Here is a 25840-nt window from a genome sequence, read left to right on the forward strand (position 1 = left end):
TATTGAAGGCTGAAGTCCTTGACCTTCTGTAGCAAGCACTTCAGGGCCTCCTCAGTTTCAGCAAGCAAGGTTGTGTCATCTGCGTAACACAGGTTGTTGATGAATCTTCCATCAATCCTGATGCCACACTTCTCCTCAGAGAGCCCCACCTCCCGGATAATCCGTTCTGCGTATAGGCTGAAACAAGAAAAAAACCCTAAAATCCTAAGTCAGTACCACTGAGTCAGAGCTGCCTCATACTGACACTAGTGGGTTTTCAGATGCTTTTAATCCCATGAGAGATCATCTCCCATCTTTCTCAGGCAGAGCAGCTGGTGGATTCAAACTGCCTGACTTTGGGTTGGCAGTGCAACTCCTTAGCCACCAGGGGATTATTAAAAACACTGACTTTAAAAAAGAAAATATATGGACAGTTAAAAGAACGACACAAGCACTTCAATCCCCACCTCTTGATAGGCAAAGAAGTATCTTCCACCTCTACCTAGCCCACCACCAACCGCTCTCAACCCTGGCCCAACTTCTGTCACCTCTTGTCCTCTTCTGGGAACAGGCAGCAGAAAAAGGGTTACAAGGTAAAAGAGGGGGCTGACTAGTTTGAGGAATAGTTTGGCAGGTGATGATAAAAAGCTTGGTCTCTCTGAGAACTCCTTAGAAAACATCAACCTTGAAACGTCAGCTTTCTCCTCTCCCTGGGAGCTGTGTGGGCTCCTCAGGTTTCAGCACCAGTTGTCACCGTGGATGGTGCTTGGCAGGAACAAGCCGCTCAGGAATTGCTGACATGTTTCTGAAGGTTTCTCAAGATGAACCAGCTCCTCTCTGTTTTTCTTGCTTCTTTTTTTTTTTCCTTCCCAAATATAGTGCCCCGGAATGAAAACCTCACTCATTCTATTTCCCGAACTTGGCAGTTATGACAGTTTTATTGCAGCAATGCCTTATTAAAGCTTAGCCATATATTTACATAATTAAACCCAGGTCTGCCTTTCTCTCGCCTGCACATACATCTGTCACTCACGGCAGTGTGGCGTGGTAATTCTATCTCCTCCATCAACATTAGGAACTGGAGGCTTGGGGTGGCATCCTCCCCTCGTACCAATGAAAAGTATCTAGCAAAAGACAGATGATGGGTTTCAAGCACAATGGAGAAAAATGGTTTCTCTTTCGGCAAGTAAGCAGTTGGCTTTTTTTATTATACTTCAAAGTTGGAAGGGACTTTGAAAACCGCTGGTATTGAGACGGTAAACTGGCACTTTATGCCTTTTTTTGGCCCATGTGGCATTTAATGTGACTCTTGTGCTTGGTTTTCTTGTAAAAAAGCTAGACAATGACTGGGGATGATAGAAGGAGAATTGATGCCTTTGAGCTGTGGTGCTGGAAAAGAATATTGAATACACCATGGATGGATAGGAGAACAAATAGGTTCATCCTAGAGAGGGTGAAACCAGGTTGCTCCTTGGAGGCAAAGATTCTGATGGACATGTTGCAAGGCAGGACCAGTCCTTGGAGAGGGACGTTATGCTTGAGAGAGCGGAGGGACTGAAGACCCTTGATGAGATGAATTGATGCAGTGACTGGGATAATGGGAGTAGGTGTGTTAGAGACAATAAGACTGACACAGGTTAGCACAGGGTTTAAGGATGTTGTACATAGAGTCACTATGAGTTGCAAGTGACTCAACAGCACATAGTAACAACAACAATTTGTGCATGGTTAGTTTTGATAATAATTCATTGTCAACACTGAAAATTGGGAAAGTGGTTAAGACTCATTACTTTGGGCCTCTCCATCCTGCATGCCCAAGGAGCTCTAGTGGCTAAGTAATAAGGCATGATGCTGCCAATCCAAAGATTGACATTGCAAATCTACCAGCTGCTCCACGGGAGAAAGATGGACAATCTCCTCCTGTGCATTTTACAGCCTCTGAAAACCCGCTTGAAGGTCAGCTGAGAGTCATTTGTGACTTCATTTCTGACAGCACACAACCACCACCACAATCCTGCTTGTCAACCATCAGCTGCAATTCATTCAGAGTCGCCTCCTTCAGATCAGTCACTGCTCTGCAGTTCTCCCAGCTTCCCTTTCTCTACTTCAGCCCAAAGCCTGTATATGTGCAAACGTCCCTGCTACGGTGAAAATTTTAGTTTATTACTCCTTTACATCACAGATGAAGAACAGAAACTTCATGTTGTAGTAAATTAATGCAGATACCAGATGATCTAACTCCAAACAAAATATGCAATATTTTCTTTGTAAGAGGTGTTCGAAGACTTGGATTCTAACTCCAGCTCCTTCACTTGCAGGCTGTGGGATCTACACACAGGAATGAAGTCTTTCAATCCCTATGGGCGTCAGTTCTCTGCTGATGTGAGAACTCCAAAGTACTGAAGAGCAATGGTGTCTCTCTGGAGACTAAGGTGCGTCTGATACAAGCCATGGTCTTTGAAATCACTTGTTATGCATCAGAGAGTTGGACAATGACTAAGGAGGATAGAAGGAGAATTGATGGCTTTGTGCTTTGGTGCTGGAGAAGAGTATTGAGGGTACCATGGACTGCTAGGAAAACAAACAGATTCATCCTGGAAAGGGTCTAACCCGGCGGCTCCTTGGAGGCAAGGATTCTGAGACTCCATCTAACATACTTTGGACATGTTGTAAGGAGAGACCAGTCCTTAGAGAGGGACATCATGCTTGGTAGGGTGGAGGGACGGCACAGGAGGGGAAGGCCCTCTATGAGGTGGATTGATTCAGTGACTGGGGCAATTGGGATGGGTGTATGGGAGATGGTGTGATTAGCACAGGACAGAGCGGGGTTTAGGGATCTTGTACATATGGTCGCTATGAGTCGCAAGCAACTCGACGGCACATAACAACAACAACAACAATGGATGTCAGTCAGAAAGTTATGCTACCAAGCCGAAGGTGGGTGATTTTAATCTGCGGCCTTTGGCTGGGTTCAAATTGTTTTCCTGTCAAACATTCTTCTAGGTGGTATAGCACTGGTCTGTACATTGCTGTACAGAGGTAACTCGTGGTTTCTGTGATACTGACTACTGGGACAGTGAAGTGCCAAACATGGTAATAGGTACCCATGTTGAACAGTGTTTGCTGGAGCTTCCCGAATGAAACAAGCCTGGAAGCAGGAGTGGCATCCACTTCCAAAATGGCTTGCTCAGGCCTTTTGTTCATAGAGTCGCTATGAGTCATCTACGACTCAACAGCACCTAACAACAACAATGGGCGTCAGTAAAATGTAGCAAATTACAGCACGTGTTCATCACACAGGGTTTGTGGGGACTAATTTAGAAGCAGGGGTGGCATCCACTTCCCAAACAACATGCCTCTGGAAACTCAACGAACTTTGATAAGTGTTGATGGTTGTAGAGGGCTTCAGGCCTTTTTGTTCATAGGGTTGTTATGAGCCATGCTTGACTCAAAGGCAATCAACAGCAACAATATGTTTACAGAAGGGTTAAGAAAGGCAAAAACTCCCATGAACTCTTATGCTTATTACCATTATTGGTAGTTTCATTTGAAATTACAAGCTTAATAATTCATTATCCCAAAATACTATTTCATAACTGAACCCTTCAGTGCTACTCAGAGTATTTATTGAACATCTATAATATGTCCAGACTTATAAGGGATGCAAAAGACTATATAGAAAGATGAGATAAGAAGAACACAATAAATGAAGAATTCAGATATAACATAGTGGAGATAGTGAGGATTGTGCAGAATAGGGCCAGGTTCCAATCTGTTGTTCATACAAGTTGTAGTCAACTCCATGGCACCTAACAATAATAACAACAAACAATACACAGTGCAAGTAATTCTCTATATATTGCTTAAATTACATAACAAGGTTCTTTTAATCACATTCGCACATTCAAAACACTGTTCAATCCTCTTAGAATGCTAAGAATTCTCCCTACATTAGGGTCTATCAGCATATGCAGCAGCAGCATATGCACTCTCAATTATTATACACCTACAATGTACCACATGTCAATTGGATCAATTGTGTTCTAGATGTATAATAATTATACTAATAATTAGTAATAATAACTCTAACAGTCAGAGGGATCCTGACTGAGAGCAGAGAATACTAGAAATATAAATGTTTATTTGTGTTTTATTGACTATAAGAAGGCATTTGACTGTGTAGATCATAAAAAATATGGCTAGCATTGAGAAGAATGAGAATCCCAGAACCTTGATTGTGCTCATGCAAAACCCAGACCTATACCAGGAGGCTGTTGTGCATACAGAGCAAGGGACAGCACAAGCTGTGAAATTAAGAAAGGTATGTGTCATGGTTGTGTCCTTTCTCCATATATATTTCATTTATAAGGTGAGCAAATTACTTGAGAAGCTGAACTCTTTGAAGAAGAATGTGGCATCAGAATTGGAGGAAGACTCATCAATAAACTTTAGTATGCAGATGGTACAACCATGCTTGCTGAAAGTAAGAAGGACTTGAAATACTTGCTAAAGAAAACCAAACACTGTAGCCTTCAATATGGATTACATCTCAACATCAAGAAAACAAAAATTCTCAGCACTGGAAAAATAAGTAATATCATAATAGATGAAGAAAAGATGGAAACTGTCAGTTACTTCATCTTACTTGGCTCCACAATCAATACACTTGGTGCCAGCTGTCAGAAGACATACTACATTGAGAAAGTCTGAAGTTAGGGAATTCTCCAAATTGCTGAGGAGCAATGATGTTAGTTTGAGGACTCACTGTGCGTCTGAGAGCTGGATGATGAATGAGAATGACAGAAGAAAAAATTGATAATTTTTTAGTCGTGGTGTTGAAGATCACTGAGTATCCCATGAACTTCTAAAAGAACAAACAGATATATCTTGGAACAGATGATGTCAGAGTGCTCTTTGAAGGGAAGGATGGAGAATCTTCATCCCACATACTTTGGGCATGTTACTAGGAGAGGATTTTTCTTTAAAAAGGACATCATGCTTGCAAAGGTGGAGGGACAGCACAGGAGAGGATTCAATCTGCAACCAGATAGATTGACACAGTGACTGGAGCAAGGGACTCAAGAGTGACAGAGATTATAAGGTTGAGAGAGGATAGGACATGGGTTCAGATAAGTTGTTCATAAATCATAACTCGACAGTACATAACTACAACAGCAACAATGCACCAAACCTTTTACTAAGTTCTTTACATTACTCATCACATAGGAGCCCTCAACAAATTCATAATGTCAGCATTTTCTGAGCATGCTTTTCCTAAGGTCCCTTAGCAGAGCAAACAGTTGTCTATTGCTTCTATAAAAATTGTTGTCGTTGTTGTCATTGTTGTTGCTATTGCTATTGTTATTATTGTTAAATGTTGAGTCAACTACAATTTATAGCGACCCTGTGAATAGCAGTGCCGTTCTCATGATCTCCTCCAAGTTCGAGCCCATTGTTACAGTCACTGTGTCAGTCCATCTAATTTTGCTGACTCTCTACTTTTCCCTGTTTGGTATTCTTTTCCAATATTTGACTCCTTCTGACAACATGTTCAAAGTATGTGAGATAAAAGCTTCAACATTCTTGCTTCTAAGAAGCAACTTTGCTTCTAAGAAGCAACCTCTCTACACTTCATCCAAGACAGATTTGTTTGTTCTTCTGGCAGTCCATTGGATATTCAATATTCTTCACCAATGCCACAATTCAAAGGCATTAATTCTTCTTCCGTCACCCCTCTTCATTTTCCAACTTTCAGATACATAGGAAGCATTTAAAGATATCATGTTGTTGTTGTTGTTGTTGTTGTTGTTGTTTTTGTTGTTGTGTGCCATCGAGTCATTTGTGACTCATAGCGACCCTATGTACAACAGCTCTAAACCGTGCTCTATCCTGTGCCAATCTCATTGCCTTTGACACACCCATCCCAATTACACCAGTCACTGAATCAATCCACCTCATAGAGGGCCTTCCCCTCCTGCGCTGTCCCTCTACTCTACCCAGCATGATGTCCCTCTCTAAGGACCTGTCTCTCCTTACAACATGTCCAAAGTATGTCAGACGAAGCCCCAGAATCCTTGCCTCCAAGGAGCAGCCTGGTTTAATCCTCTCTAGGATGAATCTGTTTGTTTTCTTGGCAGTCCAAGGTACATTCAATACTCTTCTCCAGCACCACAGCTCAAAGACGTCAATTCTCCTTCTATCCTCCCTAGTCATTGTCCAACTCTCTGATGCATAACAAATGATTGCAAAAACCATGGCCTGTATCAGACGCACCTTCGTCTCCAGAGAGACACCATTGCTCTTGAGTACTTTAGAGAGGTCCCTAACAGCAGACTTTCCCATCGCAATACGTTTTTTGATTTCCTGGCTACTGGTGCCAAGAGTGTTGACCGTGGACCCCAGCAGACTGAAGCTGTGAACAATCTCAATCTCTTCACCATCTGATATCATAGCCTTTAAAATTATGCCCTTGTTCTTTGGCACTTAAAGATGTTCTTGACAGCAGGTTTTCCAAACACAACACATCTTTTGATTTCTTGACTTTTGCTACCATGGGTGTTGATTATAGACCTAAGTGAAATGAAATTCCTAACAACTTGAATCCTCCATCTACCATGATGCTGCCTTTTGGACCAGAGATGAGAATGAAGATAGTAACCAAGAAAACTTGATGGAGCAAGTCTAGAGTGTGACAGACAGAATCCCCCTAAGTTACAAATAACAAAAACCTCAAATGCTCCATGAACATGCTTTCCCAGATAAGGAAATTGAGGCACAAAAGTCATGTGATGTGTCTAAGGTCATAGAACCAGCGTTCTGACTCGAGGGCATAGTATACTCCTTTCCTGATGCCTCACTCTAGCTAAGCTACAACATCCTTAGATCCTACACATACACTCCCAGTCCCACTCCAATTCCATGTCTCTTGAGCCCATCTATATCTCAAATCCACACCTACTGCCATAAAAATGATTCAGACTCATGATGAGCCTCCACCAGAGTTCCAAGGCTCTAAATCGTGACAGGAGACTGCCTATCTTTTACCCCTCCAAAGAGTGCTGACCAGTGAACTCAAACACACAACTTTTTGTATAGTAGCCCAAAACTTAACTATGCCACCAGGGTACTCCTTCCTTCCTTTCTATTTATACATAATTATAATTATGTAATTATAGCTAATAATATAATTACAAATATATTTTGTAGGTTTTTTTCTCCCCAATAAGCCCTCTCATTTCCCCCCACCAGCTTCTGCCTTTCCACCTCCTGTCACAGTCAAATAAGCCCAGTCAGGAATATTTTCCCTCCTGCCTGGACCAAATTATTATCATTATGAAGATGATTGTTTACTCATTGTCATCATCACACTAATGCTTATTAAGCTCACATTACTGCTGAAAGGGAGAGCAACTTGATCTTCAGTGAGTCATTAAAAGCAACCAACACTCATCAAAGGGACTGCAAATTGATGATTGTGATAATCCTCCTAATTATCAGTTTCTTTTTGATGGCCTCCCCGTTTATCAGCGAGTGTGCTAAGTCGTTATAGAACCTTAATAGTCCCTATGTTGGCAAGTCAACACAGGGCTCCTGGAGAGTCCAGAATGCACTGTGTGTGGGAACGTGAGTACGGGGGCAGCGCCACACACATACACAGAGCTTTTTAACTATTGTCTTGTTTCTGGTTACCCAAATTACAGCAAATTGCAATAAAATAAAAGCATACAGAAAAAAAAAAGCAAAAATCCTAAAACAAGACCAGAAACCAAACTAAAAGTTAACATGTGTAGCCCATTGGCCATAGGTCTGGCTATCAAGTTTTCAAGAGTCTGCGATGAAATGAAAAGCTCAATTATTTCCTTTGTAAAGCATCTAAGAAAACTAAAGCAACTACTTTGGGAAGCCCAATTGACATCGGCAAACACTGATGCATCTCCTGTGGAATATTCCTAAAAGGACATTGTTGTTATTGTTGTTAGGTGCCATCGAGTTGGAGATGACTCATAACGACCCTATGAAGGAAAGGCCTGAGCACTGTTCGTACATAGAGTTTCCAGAGGCAAGCCATTTCGGAAGGGGATGCTGCTCCTGCTTCCAGGCTAAAGGGACATTATAGGCTACAGCTTTACAAGGCATACAGTCTGTATTTCACCTGTCTTCTACTGACCTTCAGGATAGTTGACGGTAATACAAGCAAGAATGATTCCAAGAAGAGCAATTATTGAAAGGAAGATGTAAACAAAAGACTAACATTATATTTGCATGAATTGATACATGTCAATATATATCATACATGTATATGTTCAAATAGAGGGCATCTCAAGTTTTACCAAAAAGCACTGATCAAGTAAATTTAGTATTCAGTTTATTGTTATAAGCCATCAAGTCACAACCAACTCATAACTGACCCTCCAGTAGGTTTTTGGAAGCTGTAAATCATACAGGAGGAGACTGTCTCTCTTTCTCCTGCGGAGCAGCTGGTAGATTTGAAATGCATGTCTTTGAGTTGACAGCGTAACTCCTTACCTAATCACCAGGGCTCCACGACTATAAGTATGTTGTTGTTGATGGCCTTCAAGTCAAGCATGACTCATAGCGACCCCATGAACAAAAAGCCTGAAGGCCCTCTACAACCATCAACACTTATCAAAGTTCATAGAGCTTCCAGAGGCAAGTTATTTAGTAAGTGAATGCCACTCCTGCTTCCAAGACTGTAAATATAGTGACCTTCAAGGAAATGAATTGACACAGTGCTTGCAACCTTAGGCTTGAACATGATACAGATCATGAGGATGGTGCAGGATAGGGCAAGATTCATAGGGTTGTTGTTATGAATCACAGTCAACAGCAGCTATAACCCCAACAACTGGAAGATAAAATTGACGCATCTTTCCCAACCCTACCTCTCTTAAACAGTTGATCTGAAATTTTTATTAGTAATGAATTACATGATTAGTGTCCAGCCATGTGCTTCTGGCTCTTATTTTCCCCAGAGCTGAAGAGTTTTCCCTCTGAGTAGATGTTGTTGTTGTTATTTGCCATCGAGTCGCTTGCGACTCATAGCGACCCTATGTACAAGACCCCTAAATGCCGTTCTATCCTGTCCCAACCTAGCCATCTCAAATGCACTCATTCTCACCACTCCACTCACAGAATCAATCCATCTTATCGAAGGTCTTCCTCTCCTATGCCATCCCTCCATTCTCCCAAATTTGATGTCCCTCTCCAAGGACCAGTCCCTCCTTGCAACATGCCCAAAGTATGTCAGACAAAGCTTCAGAATCCTTGACTCCAAGAAGCATTCCGGCTTCACCTTCTCCAGGACAAACCTGTTTGTTCTCCTAGCAGTCCATGGTATATTCAACACTCTTCTCCACCACCACAACTCAAAGGCATCAATTATCTTTCTATCATCCCTAGTCATTGTCCAACTTTCCGATGCATAGCACGAAATTGCGAAGACTATAGCCTGGATCAGGCACACCTTAGTCTCCAGCCTGTCATTGTTGCTCTTCAATACTCTTGAGAGGTCCCTCACAGCTGACTTTCCCAATGCAATTCATCTCTTGATTTCCTGGCTGCTGTTACCAAGAGTGTTGACTGTGGAACCAAGCAAACTAAAACTATTAACTATCTTAATCTCTTCACCACCCATACTGACGCTGTCAATTGGCCCAGTGGTGAGAATCTTTGTTTTCTTGATGTTGAGCTTCAATCCATATAGGAGGCTGCAGTCCTTGACCTTCTACAGCAAAAGCTTCAGGTCCTCCTCAGTTTCAGCAAGAAGGGTTGTGTCATCTGCATAACGCAGGTTGTTGATGACTCTTCCACCAATCCTGATGCCACATTCCTCCTCATACAGCCCAGCATCTTGGATGATCTGTTCTGCATACAGATTGAAAAGGTATGGAGACATAATACATCCCTGACGGACCCCGCTCTGTTTTGACCCCTGCCTCTTGATCCAAGATATTCTGGGATTCCCATTCTTCTCAGAGTCAGCCATACCTTGTTGTGATCCACACAGTCAAAAGCCTTTGCATAGTCAGTTTGGGGTTAAATGTTGGGACCTTGGGGCCAGATTGTCTTGGTCTGAATGCTTACAGCTGTATGACAATGAATGGGATATTTAATCTTTTTATTTAGCTCTTTTTCTCACCTGCAAGAGTGTATTTTCTAGTCTGTAAAGAATGCACTGCTAACCCAAAAGCTGCCCCTCTCTGGTGGTTCAAATCCACCAGCCACACTGTGGAAGTGTGATAAGTAACCTCCTCTCATTGTGACTTACAGCCTCAAGAACCCAAAACAGGGCAAGCTATGAGTGAATTGCAATTTTGCAGCAATGAAAGTCTGAGAAAGTAAACTCCAAACCCAACCCACTGTCCTTGACTTTATTCCAATTCATGATAACCCTCTATGGAACTTCTATGGCTGTAAATCTTAAAAGAGAAATTTCCTGTCTTTCTCCCTTTGAGACAGGGACTAGGGATGATAGAAGAAGAATTGATGCCTTTGAGCTGTGGTGCTGGAGAAGAGTGTTGAATATATCATGGACTGCTAGGAGAACAAACAGGTTTGTCCCGGAGAAGGTGAAACCAGGCTGCTCCTTGGAGTCAAGGATTCTGAAGCTTCATCTGACATATTTTGGGCATGTTAAAAGGAGGGACCAGTCCTTGGAGAGGGACATCATTTTTGGGAGGATGGAGGGACAGCTCAAGAGAGGATTACCCTTGATGAAGTGATTCGATTCAGTGATTGGGGTAGTGGGAGTAGGTGTGTCAGAGACAGTGCGGTTGACACAGGATAGAGCAGGGCTTAGGGCTCTTGTACATAGGGTCACTATGAGTTGCAAGTGACTCGATGGCACATAGCAACAACAACAACTCCCATTGAGAAACTGCTGGATTTGGACAGACAACCTTTTTGGTTAGCAGTAAGTATAATAGACTACACAGTACACCACCAGAGTTTCTTGCATTTAGTAGACCTTAAACTAAAGAGTGTTGTGAAGGCAATTGTTAATGCATATAAAACCCACACCACAGTACTTGGCACACAGTAAGCATTTAATGAGTATTGGCCAGTGTTACCATCATTATTCCACGAAACCATGCCTTATACAGTTATTTTTATACATTCTCTTGTTCTTGCTGCTGCTGCTGCTGCTACTGTTGTTAGGTGCTTGTCACTGTGACTCCCTGTGCAGCAGAATGAAACGCTATCTGATCCTGCTCCTGCCTCATAGTCATTGCTTTGTCAGAGCCCATTGTTGAAACACCTTCTCCAAGACACATCTCTTCATTGTTTTGGCAGTCCACGGGACCATGTATATATGAGCAGAGTTTTAAAACCATCAGGGTCTTTATTATTTTGTTATTATTATTATTCCATGAGAGTGTATCTTTCATGTAACAACAGAACCTTTTACAACTCTGAGCCCAAGAGAAATGATAAGGACGTGCTCCCAGGACTCAGTAGAGAGAGTAGCTGTATAGATAATGTTCCCCAACAAGATCCATGGCCTTCAATAGAGGATTACAGCCAACTACAGGAACCTGGCAAGAAGAGGTCCAGGAGAATAAATATTTTAACTAACTCTTCTCCTGCCATCTGATTTCCTGCCTGCATAAACCCACCTGGAAGCTGAAATGACAAGAGAGTTACTGGAAAAATTAATGAATCAGCCTCCCAGGCATGAAGCAGGGCAGCCAAAGGGGAGAGCCACTAGGTTCCAGAGCTCTTTTCAGAGGAAAGGTCCAGTATCTAATAGAAGGTTTCTGCAAAGTGACAGGGTACAAGATCAAGGTACAAAAATCACTTGAGTTTCTCTACACTAAGAAAGAGAAGCCCAAATGGGTAATGAAGCTAGCAATACCATTTACAACAGTGTCAACTTGACAACAATGAGTATATATATAAACTCAACTTACTACTATCAAGTCAGAATTAACATATACTTGACCATCCAGGAGATTCTGGGGCTGTAAATTACACAGAAGAAGACTGGCCATCTTTCTCCCTTGTATGTCACTGGTGGATTCAAATCACCAGAGACGCACCACCTTTGGGTTACCAGCACACTTTCCATGGGATCTTGTTGTTGTTAGGTGCCAGCAAGTCAGCTATGACTCGCAGCAACCTTATGATAAACAGACGGGAAGCCTGCCCTATCCTGGGCTGCCCTCACCACCTCTCATATGCTTGAGCTCATTGTTATAGTCATCGGGTTAGTCCATCTTGTCGAAGAGACAAAGCTTCGCCATCTTTTCTAATAGGAGCATCTGGTTGTACTTCCTGCAGGACAGATTTGTGTGTCCTTTTAGCAGTAAATACATATATGTATGTGTGTGTGTATATATATATGTATATATATATATACATATATATATAATTCACATATATATAAAATTCACATATATATCATTCACATATGTATCATTCACACATATACATAACATTCACATATATTATTATCCACTTATGTATATTATTCATTTATATATATCATTCACATATATATTACTCACTTACATATAAATCTCTATCTCTATATTTCACTCACTGCCATCAAGTCTATTCTCACTCATAACAATTCTCCATTTAATTTCAAAAACTATAAATCTTCACAGGAAGAGATTTACCATCATCTTGTGTTTTTTTTTTTAGTGGATGTGAAACACCAGAGACTCTCAGTATAGTGCAACACACTATGGACTGTGCTACTGTGTATGTATGTGCTCTGTGCAGTACTGGAAGATGAAATCCCTAAATAGGAAGTGTTAACAGAACAGCCACAGCAGTGAACTAAACATGCTAGTGATCATGAAGGTGGTGCACTGCTGGGCAGCATTTAACTCTTTTATCTGTAAGTTCACAGTAAGTCAGAGCCAACTGGACATATAACAGCAACAAACCAAACCTCCCAACAACTCCAATCAAATTGAAAACAAAACTCATATGAATTATCCAAATTCACCTGGTCTAGTAGTGGAGCTAGTGGCAAGTTGGAAAGTCGAGCTTTGTCTGGAAGGGCATATTCCTAAAATGAAGACAAAAGGCCTGAAACTTATGAGGAGTACGTGAGTGAAGGATTGAGACAGTCTTCTAAAATGAAAGCACTTCTGCCTAAAAAGGAAGACACTCTTGTTCCCCCCAAGCAGATGAAGACTCAGCTGCTTCTATCAATAGAGGAAATAGCAACAGAGCTTACAGGCTTAAAAGCCTCATTCCCAATGTACTGGATGAAGGGCTTTTCTAATCCTTGACCCTCTAGCACATCCAGAAAGTATTAGCACTAGACAGACAAGATAGAGTGAAAAGAGTACAGATTTTGAGATTTCTACAACCCTTACTCTGTGACTTACCCCCTGTGAAATTTTCTTTTGGGTCTTAGTTAAAACAACTACCATGCAATATATTGGTGAGGATGAACTGGATGAGCATGGAAATGTTAGCAAAAGTATTTATGAGCAATGATGTCAGTCTAGAGACAAAGATGTGCCTGATCCAGGCCATGGTTTTTGCTATTACTTGCTAAGCATCAGAGAGCTGGACAATGACTAAGGACAGCAGAAGAATTGATGTGTTTGAGTTGTGGTGCTAGAAAAGAATATTGAATATACCAGGGACAGCCAAGAGAGGATAAAACCAAGTTCCTCCTTGGAAGCTAGGATTTTGAAGCTCTATCTCACACATTTGGGCACATGGCCAGCAGGAACCACTCCTTGAAGAAGGATATCATGTTCAAAAGGGTGGAGGGACAGCACAGGAGAGGAAGACTCTAGATGAGACAGACTGACACAATAACTGGGAAAATGGGATTAGGTGTGTTGGAGTCAGTGAAACTGGCTCAGGATAGAGCAAGGTTCAGAGCTGTTGTACATAAGGTCACTACTAGTCATAGGTGACTAGATGGCATACAACAATAACAACATTAATTGTAATACCCACTGGGTTTAATCATCCACTGTTAATTGCCTTTCCTTTCACCTTATTAAGTGTATATTATCTATTAATTTGAACTCCTTTCTCTGTCATTTTCTATCCCTTTCAATCCAAGAATGATTCTAACAGAGTATTTAAACCTTGGAAGGCTACATATCCTAGAAAGTATGTCAAGTTTCCTTTTGAGGTGAATAAACTTCCCTTGTCAATCAGGTTCCATCAACTAAAAGTCAGCCTTGACTAGAAACTCACTGTTTTCTGTTAACCAACAAAACTAGATTCTAAACAACTTTATTTCCTAATCTTTTCTTTCTTAAGAGGAAAGAGTAGTGAAAAAAAATTAAAAGGAAGAAATTCTGATGATTGATTGGATATGGAAATGAAGCAGGCAAAGAAATGTGACAATATGACTAACATCAAAGTACTTGAAGTACTTACTGATGAAGCTCAAATTTAGCTCAAAACTATAGCCTTCAATATAGATTAAGCTTCACATAAGGAAAACAAAAATCTTTACAACTCTACCAATAAAGAGCATCATGATAAATGGAGAAAAGATTGAAGTTTTCAAGGGTGTCATTTTGCTTGGATCCACAATCAACACCTCTGGAGGCAGCAGTCAAGAAATCAAAGAACTTTTACATTGGTCTACAATGTAAATTATCGGCATGATAATTGGATATTGTAGAAAAGTCAAAGAAACTTTGTAGTTGCCTCAGCAGTTGTGTGATTGATGTAACTCTTAATGGCTGATGTGTAAAAGCAAAAATCCTTTTCTGATATTCACTGAATCTAGCATATATGCATTGATCATTGGCAAGCATTGCATTAAGCAAATCTTCAAAAGACCTCTTTAAAGTGCTGAAGAACTTGTTACTTGGAGGAAGACTAAGGACACTTCACTCATACCTGAGATTTCCAATCACCTCATATGCTCTGCATCTGAGAGCTGGACAATCAACAGGGATGACGGAAGAAGAATTGACACCTTTGAGCTGTGGTGTTGGAGAAGAGCACTGAGCATCCCATGGATGGTCAAGAGAACAAAAAAAATATGTCCTGGAGATGGTGCAGCCAGAATGCTCTTGGGAAGTAAAAATAATGAGGCTTCACCTAATGTACTCAGGGTATGTTGCTAGAAGGGGCTATTCCTTGGAGGCAGACAGGATACTTAGAAGGACGGAGGCTCAGTGAAGAAGAAGAAAACCATAGATCAGGTGGATTGACATGATCACTGATGCAACTGCCTCCAGTGTGCTAGGAAGTGTGAAGATGGCACAGATTGTCCAAGGTTCAAATCCATAGGGTTCATAGGGTCACTATGAGTCGTACTCAATTCGATGGTGCCTAACAACAACAAGATATGCACGTGAATGTCGTACAATGAAAGAAGACCAAGAAAAATTGCTGAGTTTGAAAGGTAGTACTGGCAAGGAATATTGGACATACCATAAACTGTCAAAGAACAAACAGGGAAAAGTTAATCCAGAGTGCTCCATTGAAGTGAAGATAGTGAAACTGTTTCAGCCACTTTGGGCATACTATCAGGAGGAATACGTGCCTGGAAAAAGACATCAGTCTTGACAAAGTCCTTTTGAACTGTGGTGTTGAAGGAGAGTACTGAATTTTCCATGGACTGCCATAAGAACAAATAGATATGTATAGATATATAGATATAGATAGATGTGGGAGAGAGAAAGAGAGAGATCTTGGAGAAGGTGCAGCCAGAGTGATCCCTGGAGGTAAGAATGACAAAGTTTCGTCTCACACATTTTGCGTATGTTGCTAAGATAGACTATCCCTTGAAGAGAGGAACATTATGCTTGGAAAAGTTGAGGGTTAGTGAAAGGAAGGAAGTCCCTCGATAAGATTAACACAGTGACTATAGCAATAGGCTCAAGTGTGTCAGAGGTAATAGGGATAGTTCAGGATAGGACAAAGTTCAAATCTGTTGTTCATAAGGTCACTATGAGTGGTACTCAACTTGACAGCCCCTGAAAGCAACGATGTGGTAAAGTCAGCAAAAAAGAGAAAGACAGTGGTTGCAAGAATCAGCACAAGCCTAACAGTTAGTTGTGAGGATGCCAACATAGGCCAGTATTTCACTGTGTTGCACAAAGAGTTCCAATGAAACACGCCAATTCACCAACAACTAAGCCCAAAATAGAGCAACTGAACTGAGGCCCATGACAGCAAACCAAAACCTAAGCTTCTATTTCATGTAAATATCTCGTTTTCTCAGAAGTCTAAAGCCAACTCACTCAACTGACTGCCCTGGAAAAGGAAGCCTAAGTTTTTCTGCCTCTACCACACTCAGAAATTCATCTGATTTTTCAGACCAAATGTTCCTCAGTTTACAAACTGTAAAATAAAACCTATGAGTCTACAGACAAATATAAATGCAATATAGAATGGAAATGTTATTTTAAACATAGGATCCCCCGTGGATAGAGGATCCCCTAGGAGTCAGAACTGGCTCCATGACAGTGGGTTGGCTTGGGTTATAGGATCCCTGGCAGTGCAGTGATTAAAGCATTCAACTGCTAAGCAAAAAACGGTCAGTGGTTCAAACCCATCAGTCAGTAAGTGGAAAAAAACTCGTGGTCTGCTTCTGTGAAGATTCACAGGCTTGGAAACGCTTTGGGCAGATCTGCTTTGTCCCGCAGGCTTGCTGCGAGTTGATATGTTTGGCTTGTGTTATACAACTTTCATGACACAGACTTCTGTGACTGTCTGACTACAGTTTCAGAAAAAGAAGGAAGAAGACGACAGAGCTAGTTTGAGGGGAAGATAGATATGTTCTCTTAAAAATAAACTGCATTTGTGCAAAAGCTCAGCTGAGAGAAATAAAATTTATGAAGGGTGTGTGGAAAGCTGTACAGTCCAGCCGTTCTGCCCTATCTCAGAGACCGACCCCGGGGAGAGGCCAGGCCAACGGAGAGCTGTGAATCTGGTCCGTGCACAGAACTGCTTTTTTAAAAATTGGGTTTTGTGGATGTTGTGGTCCTAAAATGATGGAAACTGCTGCAAAGTAGTCCCTCTGGAACTCTTTATCTGCCTCCTGCAAGCGCATCCTGAGGCCGCTCATGTGTGTAGAAGCCTAAGAGAAAATCCTTTGTTTCCCAGGGCCCAGAGTGGCTGTACTTCTCAGAGATGCTGGCTTGTTTTCATCATCTGGACAATGAACCTCGTAATCAATCAGGCATGCTCTTCCGGTCTTGGTCAGAATAAAGCAAAAACCCAATTCTGTGGTTCACCTGTAGTGCATCTGCCTCATGGGGGCTTCATCTTACGCCTCTTTTTCACGGGTTTTTCCTATCCACATCTACGGTATGTAATCTTGCCATACAACATCCTTGTAACACAGAGGTTGACTAAGTTCACCTCTACTGAACTTGAACTAAAGGGAGAATATTCAAATGGAGGGAAAAAATTGCTTGAAGGGTGGAGGAACAGCGCAGGAGAGGAAGACTCCTGATGAGACGGATTGATAAAGTAATTGGGGTAATGCGGGTGGGTTGTCGGAGTCAGCGAGACTGGCTCAGGACAGAGCAGGCTTCAGAGATGTTGTACAAAGGGTTGCTAGGAGTCGCAGGTGACTCAACACATAACAACAACAACATTGCTGCTGAATCAGAACAGACTCATAGAGGACCCTTCCAGCAGGTTTTCAGTTGGGAGCGAATTGGCACATCTTTCTCCCAAGAAGCACCACCAGAACTCCCTTTCAGATGGAAATATCCACTTAACATAAATGTAAGGGAGCAGCTCTTTGAATGAGTTTGAGCACTTTGAAGCACTGTGAAGGTTATACACAGTGAAGCCCATTGCAGACACTGCTTCCTGGACCGTACACCCTTTGGAGCCACAGAAGATAAGCATACACTAAAGGAAGTGGGACTAACGTTCACCCAAATATCAAATATAAGGTTCCAGGGGAAAAGAAGAGTTGAGACAGTCTCCTAACCAGGACTTGGTGCATTTCTCGGGAAGAGGTGAAGGAGGACAGAATCCACTTTAGTCTTTCCTGGGGCACCATATACTTCAGTTGTCCCCTCGGCACTGTATGCACTAGAACGATGGCATTTCTGAACTTTACAGATCCTTTTTATTTGGGGCTTCTGTTTGTTTTTAACATTGAAATGATTTCATTTTTTTATCATTGCACATTTTCTTTCTCCCTCACTCACCTTCCACACATTGCATCCCTTGTTCCAGAGTATTGTCATGCATACAAAGCCTAATCATATATTCCAGTTCTTCCCTTTGTCTGTTTTAATGCAGTGTTCATTCTCTATGCACTCTTTTCCCATTCTCTCTCCAACACCACCCCATGTCTGTCCTATTTTATAACAGCAGTATTGTGTAGTATTTGTCCTTTCATGACTGAAATATTTCACTCAGCATAATGTCCACCAGGCTCTCTCACGTTTTACAAGTTCATTGTTTCTCAGTCCTACATAATATTCCATTATGTGAATGTTTTTCTATCCAGTCATTTGTTGATGGGCATTTGGGTTGCTTCCATTGCTTTGCTACTGTGAATAACGCAGCAATGAACATGTATTGTGTGCACAAATCTCTTTGAGTCATGGCTCTGGCTTCTTTAGGGTGTATTCTCAGTAGTGGAATTGCTGGGTCAAATGGTATTCCTATTTCCAACTTTCGAGAGAGCACCAGATTGCCTTCCATAGTGACTGTACCATTCCATTTTATATCCCCACTAGTAGTGAATAAGAGTTCCAATCTCTCCACAACCTGGCCAGCATTTGTTGTTTATTGCTTTGTTGAATTTTGCTATTGTTACTGGGGTGAGATGATTTGCATCTCTCTGACAGCTAGGGATTCTGAACTTTCCTCCATGTGTCTGTTTGCCATCTGAATGTGTTTCTTGGTGCAGTGTCTATTCATATCCTGTGCCCATTTAGTGTTTAGGTTGTTTACCTTTTTCTTGTAGAGGAGTATTCTATAAATTTTAGATAAAAGTACCTTATCAGATATGTCACTGTGAAATTTTTTTTCCCAGTCTGTGAGTTTCCTTTTCACCCTTGTTGGAGAAGTTTTTGATGTGCAGAGGGATTTGCTTCTTAGAAGGCCCCATTCATCTATTTCATTCTCTCCTAGTTGTAGGTTTTTCATTTTGCTTAGAAGTCTGTTCATGCTGTGGATTAGGTCTTCTAGAGTAGTCCCTAGCTTTTCTCTGATGAATTTTATAGTCTTTGGTTTTTCCTCTAGGTCTCTGATCCACCTTAAGTTGGTAATTTCATTTTCCTTGGATATCCTTGTAAGTACGAAATCCTTTTTAACACTTCTGAGGATATTTTCTCTCAAAAATTTGCAGTTAAACATCCCCCTGGTTTAATTTCAGGTGTTTTGTTTTGTTTTAAAGTAGTGTCTCACTGATTTGATTACTCGGCTGTTCATCATCAAAGAACAAGGATAGGAAATCCAAAAAGGGAAGCCAAAGTAAACATGGATTTATTGCCAGACTAGACCACTTACCTAAAGCAATCACTTGTCCTCAATGTAAATTATCAGCATGATGATTTGATAGTGAGGACCTTGTGGAAAGTCAAAGAAAACTTTTATTTGCCTAACAGCAGCTATGTGCTGTAATCCTCAATGCCTGGTTTGTAGAAATGGCTGCTGTCCTATTTCCAAACTCACCAAAATTAGCAAATATGCGCTAATCACCTTCAAGTAGTCAATATGACAGGTAGGTAAAAATGACCCCAGCCCCAGGGAATTTTGTCTCATGAAAGAACTCTTTATAAACACAGCACATATACCCACAGAGATTGAAAACTCTCTTTAAAGCAGATACAGATCATTCTACCTTCCAAATAGCAAAAGTGATGAACTAAATGCTTATACCCACTCACACATACACACAAGTTAGAATCACAGACCCAAAACATAGCAGGTGTCAAGTAAAAGAGTATTTTTCTTTCCCCTCCAGAGTACTAAAGAGCAATGATGTCAGTCTGGAGATAAAGGTGTGCCTGATCTACGCCATGGTCTTTGCAATCACTTGCTATGCCTCAGAGAGCTAGACAATGACTGGGGATGTTAGAAGAATTGATGCCTTTGAGCTGTGGTGATGGAGAAGAGTATTGACTATACCATAGACTGCAAGGAGAACAAACAGGTTTATCCTAGAGAGGGTGAAACTAGGATGCTCCTTGGAGGCAAGAATTCTGAATCTTTGTCTGACATACTTTGGGCATGTTGCAAGAAAGAACCAGTCCTTGGAGAAGGATGTCATGCTTGGGAGAGTGGAGGAACAGCACAAGAGAGGAAGATTCTCAATAAGATGGACTGACTCACTGACTGGGGAAAAGGGGGCAGGGGTAGGTGTGTCAGAGACAATAAGGTTGGCTCAGGATAGAGCAGGGTTCAGAGCTGTATAGGGTCACTATGAGTCACAAGTAACTTGACAACACATAACAACAAATATAGCTGAAAGGTCAGTAGATAAAAATTATGTTTTCTTTAAAAAGCACTTGGGGAAGTGACAAATGATACATGTTAAAACAGAAAAACACTCATTATCATTGAGTCAGAATTAGCTCATAGCTGATCCTCCTACAGGTTTACAGAGATAGTATATCACACAGGAGGAGATTGTCTTTCTCCTGACATGAGCCTGGAAGGGTTCAAACTGCCAGAGAAGCACTGCCTTTGGGCTAGCAGCACAACTCTCTACACACTATGCCGCCAGAGATGTGACACGAAAACGAGCAGGTCCTTTAAGGCCCCTTTGGCAAGAAGATCAAACGAGGAAAAGAATGCTGGAGTCCAAGGCCATTTCTGAATATTCAGAGTTAGAAACTATGTATGCAGATGTCTAACACCCCAAGAGTAAGTGATGAGATGGCATCTGTTGTGCATTCGATTCTGTCCTCTACAAAACATAACGTGGAATCCTAACTCTGCTTGATGTGAGACCACTGAGGTGGAGGTTTTCTTTGTGTGTTAATGAGGCATCACCGTGTGGTGTGTCCCAAGCCTAGCCACAAGTGCATTATAAAGAGAACATAAGACACAGAGAAAGATGGGCAATCTCCTCCCATGCAATTTACAAGCCTAGAAAACCTGCTAAAGGGTCAGTTATGAGATTGTTCCAACTCAAAGACAATGCCTGAGGAATGAAGACAAAGAAGCTAGCAAACACAAGTGGGGGCATGACAGATGCCACTGAAAGATCACAAAGAAATGGAGAAACCATGGTTATAGAAACTGCAGCAAGGATCTTCCCCAGAGCTGATAGAGGGTGCCTTGTCCTACATCCAGTGCCTTCACATTGAACTTCTAGATACCTACACTACCAGAAAATTCATGTTTGTTCTTTAAAGTAACCCTCTTGTGGTATTTGTGTCATGGGAACACTCGGGAACTAAGACAAAACTCAGTTACAACACATAAAAGGTCATTTAAGACAAGCTTGCTAGAGTAGAAGTTTTTCAATGTCCCTCTCCAAGCAAAAATATGCCACATCTCATTCATTGGTATGCTTGTAGCTGCCTGCTTCTCACGCTTGGAGTGCCCTAAAGGAACGTCGCTAAGTACCCACTCAAAACCTGTCACTGCCAATCTGTATAAATCTAGACCTGAAGCAAAGTCTTATTCTCCAAGACTGTTCCGTCTAGTAGAGCTACAAGCCAACAGATGAGCAATCTCAAAACAGGAGGTGAGAGCTGAGAGGGTGCACAATGGGTGACAGGTGCACAGAGGAGGATGCAGCTGACCGAAGTACAAAGTGGAGAGCAGCAGTCTTGGCTGTCACAAGCAGCCAGCCAGACGCCAGCCTATCAGAGAACTCTGTCCAGGCAGTCTGACATTTGTCTCCTGGCTGTGAAGGGCTGCATCATCTCCAAAAAAAATCACATTGATCGCACAGAGCTTGGAGGTAAGGAAGCTCTCATCATTTCCTGTAGAAAAATGCAAGAGCTGGCAGCATCAGCTGAGCAGATGCTCACAGGAGCTTCAGCTGAGCCTGATGACAACAGTGTTGTCCTTTGTGGGCTCCAAGAAGCCTCCTCTCCTAATGCAGCTCCAGACTTCCAGGGTGAGAACTATTTCCCTCCTCCAATGCTTCACTGAATCAACAAGCCAAAAATGGTACCTGGTGGGGAAACTGGTACAAGGTGTCCCACTTGTCTTCAGAGTTGCTTTCCAATTTCCAAGGCCACCAAAGCAGAATACCATTCAAGTGGATGGTTAAAGACCAGAAAAGTATTCTCCCACAGTTCTGGAGGCTAAAAATCTGCCATCAGGATGTGGCAACGCCAAGTTCTCTCTGTCTGCTCTGAGGGAAATTCTTGTCTGTGCCAGCTTCTGGTAGCCTCAAATGTTCCCTGCTGTGTAGGTGTATCTTCACATGATCTTTCCTCTGTGTTTGTCCCTCCACAGGGACTTACTTGACTTTGATATGGCTGCAGATTAACTGAAAACACCTTCAAAGATTTTCTTTCTAAACAAGTTCATGTTCACACATTAGATCTTAATTATATCTTCCAGGGACTCAATTATATATTATAATTATCAATTAGAGATTTACTATATCAAATATGTTATTATTAATTCTAGATATTCATGTTTAAAATAATTCTTTATTTCTATATTTATTTCTTTTCATATATATGTAATTAGAGTGTTCCGCTGGCTTAGTGGTAAAAAGTTGTGATGCCAACCCAAAAGCACAGAGTTTGGATCTACCAGCTGGTCCACAATCTCCTCCAAGCCAATTTATAGATTCTGAAAACCTCCTGGAAGGTCATCTATGAGTTGACTCAACTGCAATCAATTACAACAATCTATCACATTGTTGATAAGTAGACCCCACTATCACCAAGTCAATTCTAATTCATATTGAACCCATAGTATGGAGCAGAATTGCTACATAGGGTTTCCAATATTAATCTTTATGAACTCAGACTGCCACATCTTTCTTGTGTGGAGTGGCTAACATTTCAGTTATCAGGCAAGCATTCAACCAATGTGCCACCAAAGCTCCTTTGAGAAGCAGCATTATTTTAAACATAACATTAATAGCTACTAAGGAGAGGAAGAAAGTAGAACCTGAACCCATGCCTCCCGGGAAGACTGTGACCTGAATGCAGCACCTTAGACCCACTGTCAAGGTCCTCTTCGAGGTGCTAATGAGCCTAGATATCATTTAATATAATTTACTCTTAACATAGCATGGAAGTGAAATATGACCCATGACATCCAAAGTTGCTGGTGTATACTTCACTGAACTTTCAATGAGAATATCTGAAGGATGTTCAGTAACTTGAATGCTGCAAGAGGATAAAGTATGGATAAAGGATAAAAGAAGAGTTTCCAATAACACCCTGGTGACAAGACAGCCACTCCCCAGATGTAGCTCATGAGGCAGGACTTCCAGGTCACCCACTAAAGGCTGTAGTTTAAGTTTGACGTGGAGCCAAAATGCTCTATAGTTATAATAACCTCCTCCAAATTGTAAGGTAAAGCAAAGAGTGCAAAAAGCCCCCCAACAACCATGGCATTCACTCACATCATTCAGGTAGCATCAAAAACAGGAAAGAAGGATATCAGTTTAAAGTTGAGGTGGACCTGATCCAAGCAATGGTATTTTCAATTGCTTCCTAAATGTCTGAAAGTTGGATAATGAACAAGAGCAGCTGCTATGATGAGTGTTAATTGTAGATTCAAGGAACATAAGTTGGTGACAAGTTCAGTCCCTTCTCCATCTATCATAATGTTGCCTATTAATCCAGTGGCAAGAATTTTTATTTTCTTGATGCTGAGACGTAATTCGTAATGAAGGCTATAGTCTTTGACCTTCTGCAGTAAGTGCTTCAAGTCTTCTTCACTTTATGCAAGTAAAATTGTGTCATCTGAATGATGCAAGTTGTTGATTCTTCCTCCAATCTTGATGCAGCATTCTTTTTTTAAAAATTTTACTAGTTTTAATGACATTTACAGAGATTTTAGGTTTTCGTTCATTCATTGTTGCACCGCTTTCTCCACCCTCCTCCCCAGTCCGTTTCTCCCTCCTCCCCCATGTCTGTTTTAATTGTCCAATTGCCACAGTGCCCGCCAAAGCCAGTTCTGATCAATCTCCCTTGTCAGTGTGTCCCTTGCCATTCCCTATCTCTCCTCCCTGAGAGAGACTTCACCCTGATTCATAAGGAAAAGGGGATGACGCATTCTCTTAGCTACTTCCTGCTGAAAAGGGACGCTGTGGGTTTCAGGGTGAAGGTCTTCTCTCACTACTCTAAAGGGCCCCTTTGGCAGTAGGAAACACATAGACTATTATGGAGATCGACCCTGGAATTTAGACGCACATGCTCATATCCTTGAAGATGTATCATGGAAGTGTTGCAGCCTTCAAACTGCAAAGCAGCAAGATGTTCTTCCTTTATCTTGAGTTTCAGCTCATTTTTCCTTTGCATCTCAGTGATTTCCTCTGGGGTGGCTAGTACAGGTGATGATTCTGCTACAGGTGGTGATTTGCCAGAATTACTGAGTCAACCCGAGAGCAGGTCAGTAGTGATGCAGCTCCCCGCCCCGCCGGCTGTAGTGCATCTTTTTACCACTAAGCATAGTAGAGTTCCTCCAGCAATCGGGTGATGAGACTATCCACGTTCAGCTCCCCGTCCGCCATCTTGTCGGCACTCCCGTCCTGCCTTCCGTCCGCAGTGGAGCAAAAGCAAAAAGTGAAACTAAGGCCGGGGCGCGGGGTCCGTGCGGCACCGGGCACCGGGGTGTCCACGGCGCGCTCCCGGCCCGGCCCGGCCCGGCCTCTCCACAGCCCCGGGTCCGGCGGGGCCCAAGCCAGAGGCCCCGGAGCCAGCATTCTTCTTCATAAAGTCAGCTTCTCCAATTATTTGCGCAACATACAGATTGAACAGGTATGGAGAAAGGCTACAACCCTGACACCTACCTTTATTGATTTTAAAACATGCAACATTCCTTTGTCTGTTTGGACAATTGATTCTTTTGCTTTATATGTGTATAGATTTCACATGAGCTTGATCAAGTGTCCTGGAATTTCCATTCTCCTCAATGTTATACATAATTTATTATGATATACACAGTCAAACACCTTTGCATAGTCAATAAAACACAAGTAAACATCTTTCTGGTATTTTCTGTTTCCAGCCAAGATCTACTTGAAAACTGCCATATTGTCCCTCATTCCATGGCTTTTTCTGAATCCAGCTGGCAATTTCTGGCAGTTCTCCATCAATGTACTATTGCAGCTGTTTATTCATAATCTTCAGCAATGTTCTTACCTTTTGGTTTTTACCAGCCAAACACAAGCTCATTGAGTCATTGAGACACAAAGTCAATGCCATTGAGTCAGAATAGACTCATAGCTTAACCCTCAGTGGATTTTCAGAAACTATAAAATGCACAGGAGGAAACTGCTCATCTTTCTTCCTTGGAGTAGCTAATGGATTCAAACCACTTGCCTTTGGGTTGACAGCAAAACTCCTTAATCTCTAGGCCAGCGGACTCAAAAAGCAGTGTAATACCAACTTCCTAGAAGGACTGAATTTGGAGTTGTTGCTCACGTGTTCACATGTATTTGTAGCATTATTCCTAATAGCCAAAAATTGAAACAACACAGATATTTATCAAATGATTTTGTCAGTCAATCAACATGGTATGTCTATACAATGAAATATGATTCTGTCAAAAAAAAGGAATATTAGGGGGAGCTCTAGTGGCCTAGTGGCAAGAAGCTGTGCTGCAATCCTGAAGGCATGCAGTTCAAAACCAGATTCTCTGCTGGAGAAGGAGGGGCAATCTCCTGTGCTAATCGAATTTGATTCAATGGTATACAACGGGGGGCAAGGGACAGGGGGAGAAGGAATATTGTTGCTGTTGTGTGCAGTTGTTGTGGGCTGTCATGTGGGAACCA

At 41.8% G+C, this 25840-nt stretch overlaps 1 pseudogene; it reads right to left on the reverse strand.

The window, feature by feature from the left end:
* Window positions 1–24769, reverse strand: part of LOC102871902 — a 182169-nt pseudogene extending 157400 nt beyond the window's left edge.
* Window positions 24770–25840: the final 1071 nt, after the last annotated feature.

This window comes from Elephantulus edwardii, unplaced genomic scaffold, assembly GCF_000299155.1.
Source record: "Elephantulus edwardii isolate Elephantulus edwardi_28Jun2011 unplaced genomic scaffold, EleEdw1.0 scaffold00074, whole genome shotgun sequence".
NCBI classification, from domain to species: Eukaryota; Metazoa; Chordata; class Mammalia; order Macroscelidea; family Macroscelididae; genus Elephantulus; species Elephantulus edwardii.